Raw genomic sequence first — 5,039 nt, 5'->3', positions numbered from 1 at the left:
CTAAGTCTGTTCACGTCAAGGATCGGAGGAATCTAAACAAATTACGTGTAAGAAACTATAATACAAATAAATAACTTCCTTTTCAAGCAAATACTGTAATAATTAAAAAAAAAAACAAAAACAAAAGCTTGTTAAAATACCCAAAACCATGTATTGTTTTAATCAATCAGCCAATTTGCTTAAACAAATTAGTTCCTTTTTATATTCTATAATTATTCTGAATGCTTTAAAAAATGAACAATTTTTATTCAAGGGTGTCTATTATATGATCAGCTTCGGCTGGATGGACCACCCTCATTAAAGATTGTTGACATAAAATAAAATAAATAAAATATTCCTTTCTAAAACTTAAAAAGAAATGAAATGTTTTATTTTATTATATTGAATTATAAGTAATTTCAATAAATTGTAACGTTCTTAACCTCTCCGAGCTTCGATCCTGCAGTGGGTAAAACAATAACAGTGAAATAAAGAACAAGAATTACAAACTACGTCAAGTTATCTATCCTGAGAGCCAACAGACTCTTTTATTCTTGTACCGTAAAATTCAATACCTGTATTCTTGAGTAGGCCTATCTAATAGACCCCTTCCAATGTTTACATTGGCCTTTCTGACAGCGCCGGTAACGTTTCAGAAAGGCAAATGTAAACATTGCAAGCAGCGTGACCACTGCTGGGTATTTACCCAAGATCTTGGGTATTTTAACTTGGTCTTGGGTTCTTGGGTATTCCGTTCAAATCCTTGGGTATTTTATTTTTACAAAGAAAGTTAAATAGTTTTGTCATAGAGGAAAAATTAAGAAGTAACAAAGTATATTTCAGTCCATTCAAGTACTGTAAGCAAAACTCAACGAAGTGCACATAACATTCTTAATTGACTGTTAATTGCTATAAACATGGGTTCAGGATTGTTTATTTGTGACTTGCGTTGCAATTGATCTTACCTAATTAATGCATTACATAATAAAACTTAATGAATAAAAAGTATAGCCGCGTTAGTCTGTACAATATAGAACAATATAAAGTAAATAGCAGCAGCACTTTTGAGACCAACAATATATAATTTATTGTCTAGCTTTCGTCCACACAGTGGACTTTATCAGGAGACTGTACAAATTGGATAAGAAACAAACTATAATATACAATTACTGTAATAATGTGGGCGGTCCTAAAACAACAAAGAATGTTGTACAAAGGAAGTACAGGTCTGCGGAAATAAGCAATCTAAATAAACAGTATTAAAAGAACAAAAGATCAATGATAAGAAACTATGGGAACTCCCTTGGCTGACATCGCTACTGCTGCTCCCAATGTGGGTTTAACCTACTCTCCCTCTTCTCGTGGTTCTTCAAGAGAAGAGGTGAGAGATGGAACGTGTGTCCTTGTACGGGAGGCGATTTTTTTCCCGTACGAAACATTTACATGAAACTCCACACGGGCCGTCTCGACTGAATCGACCCGAAAATCTTATATTGCAGAATTCAGGTCAAAAGGTCATCAACAACTTATGATCTGAGAGAACGTCGCTGTCTAATTGTCCAATTCATATTCTTGACAGCAATTTGACCTCTGAAAGGTCATTGTTTGTCAAAAAACAGGTGCCTAAGACGACTGAAAATCGGAGTTTCGTTCTGCCGGGTAAAATCAATTACTTTAGGCGACGTTTGTAGACTAACCTACTCGTACCAACGTCGCATGTCGCGACGCTGGTGTATTACTATTCAGCGTTTTTACTATATTTCTAGGTTTCCTATTTCTACGTTTAATCGGCCCATGTCTCAACCACAATATTTTGAGGCTAATATTATTTACGAACCCAGTTAAACTTATTTACTAGCCTATTTCAGCGTGCTAATTATTACATTTAGATTAGGCGACGTTTGTTGCAGACTGGCATATCCGGTACGAGAACCAGTCAATTCGAGCGGATACCACTTCGAGCGAAGGCCAATTCGAGCGGAATTTTTTTCGAGCGGAGGCTAGTTTGAGCGGAAGAAGATGGGGAAGGGGGAGTGAGGGGTGGTGAATAGGGTGGCTAGCCACCTCACTTTGTTTACCGTGAAAAAAATAATGGTCACTCGTCTTGTGTGTGTGTGTGTGCCTTCTCGTGCACTTTAGTAACACCTGGTAATACATACACTTTCTTCTTTTTTAAGATGAAAAGTGCGCAATTCTATTATAGTTTTATGCTGCCATCTTGGTAGTCGGAGTTGCCAAGGCTGTGATTCAAACATGGAGTAATTATCAAAAAGTACAAAAAACCTTTCAGAACCTTTTTTTTTTCATTTAAAACAAACAAATACATGAATACGGCGACGATAACTTCGCCCTTGTTATAGTTCGCACTAAATGCATCCGCCCGAACCGGCATCCGCTCGAACTGACATCCGCATTGGTATCCCACGGTACCAACGCTGTTCTAATATAGACAATGGGTCGTGTCTTATATTATTTGTTATATTTTTATTGTTCATTATTTTCACTTGACTCGCATAAATAATTTTGTTCGAAGAACATTTATATGCAGTTGTACTTCGCAGCACTTCACTTGCAATTTGCAATTTCTAGTTTTTAAAAATACATTGATGTTACCATGCTAATACTAATGGGTCGTCTAAAATGACATATAATATTTGATTGAGCTGCACGAGTAATAAAAAGTGTTATTTTAACTTGAGTTACATACTGTGGCAATTTTTATTTTTTAGTTAGGTCTGGGTTTTGCATAATTACCTATGCCTAACTACAAAAAAAATCTGGGGAAAGCACAGAGAGTAAGGAAAAGCGCGTTTCTCGGGGCGTTTCATCAAATGAACAGGGTGACAGTTATTTTCAAATTAAGAGAAGAGCTGAGAAGAGGCAGCTCTAAAATACTGGATGCCATAAGACCTGCCAAAATGGCAGAGCACCAATGAATGTATAAATGAGGCCTAAGCCTAGTTATTAATATCAGGCATAATAATCTGCAGATTCTTGATTACCGAAATGCCGAATATAGATGATTATTTATTTTTTTATTATTATTATTATTTATTTTATTATTATTATTATTATTATTATTATTATTATTAATTATTATTAATTATTATTCCCCCTGGGCTAGTTATTAGGACTAATTATAGGCCTAGTAAATGGTTCTTCATTACAAGGCTTAGGTCAAGGTAATTAATGCTGAAATTATTATTATTATTATTATTATTATTATTATTATTATTAATTAGTATTAATTTATTATGTTACTAAAACCAACCTGTAGGCCTACTTTAAGGGGAACTTAGACAATGGAGGAATTAGAGAACAATTAAAAAATCGACGTTAAGGGAAATGACACAAAAGATATTCCCCCTGGGCTAGTTATTATTTATAGGCCTAGTAAATAGTATGGTTCTTCATTAAGGCTTAGGTCAAGGTAATTAATGCTGAAATTATTATTATTTTTATTATTATTATTATTATTATTATTATTATTATTATTATTATTATTATCATTATTTATTATTTAACATTAATTACATTACAAGGTTAATTTGGCGAAGTTTAATAACGCCGCCGAATGGTATATTTTATTTATTTAATAATATTTCTCTTATGCACTCTATTTTTTATTTTATGCTTTAATTTTTTTCCATTTTTTTCCCCAAAATTTCAATCAACGTCTGTATGTAAAGCGTGACTGTTGGTGTCAGTCTAGGACCCTAGGCCTATAATACTAGGTAGGACAATTAACTTAGCCTGTAGTTAGGCCCATAGTTTATCCTCTTTCTCTCTAGCCTTTGGTATAATTACTGTACCTACCTACACTTTATAAAAGGGGGTACTAGCTGTTGTTGTTGTAGATATTATACTAACATTTAATAACATCCCAAGAAGGTCACAGTTAGTTACACACGTACATCCCATAAATCCGTAAGATATCATAGGCCTACCGTAGGTAAACATACAAAGAGCAATAATAGTAAAACTCGGCGTCACGACATTGCGAAGTTTCTGCTCTTGTTCCTCTTATCGAACTTAGTCGAGTCAATCCGAGATGGCCCGAGTGAAGTTTCATGCAAATGTTTCGTACGGAAAAAAAATCGCCGTACGGGAGGCGAATTAGAGCATCTTATTCAAATATTAAAAAGAATTAAAATCGTGTACATTACACCCATACATCGCAACGCTCGAATTTCAAAATATGGGTAACTAGTTGTACTGAACTTTCTGTGTAAATTGAGGGCGCCTTTGAAAATGATAGTGCTCAGGCGAAATTTGATTGGCTGAATCTATGGAAGCCATCTTGGATGGTACACACACACAGCTCTGCGTATTTCGAACATCGAATACATTGCTGTTAGCGCTCTAGTATTCTTATTATATCTCTATGGTCTGGATATACTTAGTCAGAGCCGTATATATAAAGAGGTTTACGAAAGTCACGTGGTACACACCGTCCATTTTGTTTCATAATATTCCCAATGAACACATGCAAAGTATATGTGTTACGTACATTGCATATTAATTTCACACACTTAATTGGGTTTACAATTATATTTTATAATTAACATCACTTAGTATGGACAGCCTATAAGAATTCATATATAATCGAATATTTGCGCGCGTGCGTACTCGCGTAAATTCCGTGCTTGCGTAAATGATTGAAATTAAAATTAGAATTGTTTTCAATTATCGTTAATTCGTTACTTTTTAATCAATGAAAACCCGACCTATTTTATTTAATGGTAATCTTTTCTTTGGTTTTAATTGTTTTTAATAGTTATATATTAAATATGTTTTTAATAGTTATATATTAAATATGTTTTTAATAGTTATATATTAAATATATATATATATATATTCCTTCCTTAATTATATAAATTTAAATCATTTATTAGTTGCATTATTACACTGTTTACGTTCATCATTAAAATTTTATTTTTATTTTCTCATTCGCCTAGATGCGTTCGGAAAAATATTTAAGCTAAATAAGAAAAAAAATTAATTTTTTTCCGACCTTTTCTGACGATCTTTAAAGGTTGTTCGCTAAACAATATTAGAAA

This window comes from Anneissia japonica, unplaced genomic scaffold (assembly GCF_011630105.1).
Source record: "Anneissia japonica isolate Jap-2015-1 unplaced genomic scaffold, ASM1163010v1 scaffold287872_len80017_cov105, whole genome shotgun sequence".
NCBI lineage: Eukaryota > Metazoa > Echinodermata > Crinoidea > Comatulida > Comatulidae > Anneissia > Anneissia japonica.
The sequence above is the reverse complement of the archived record's forward strand: the minus strand, read 5'-3'. Positions refer to the sequence as shown.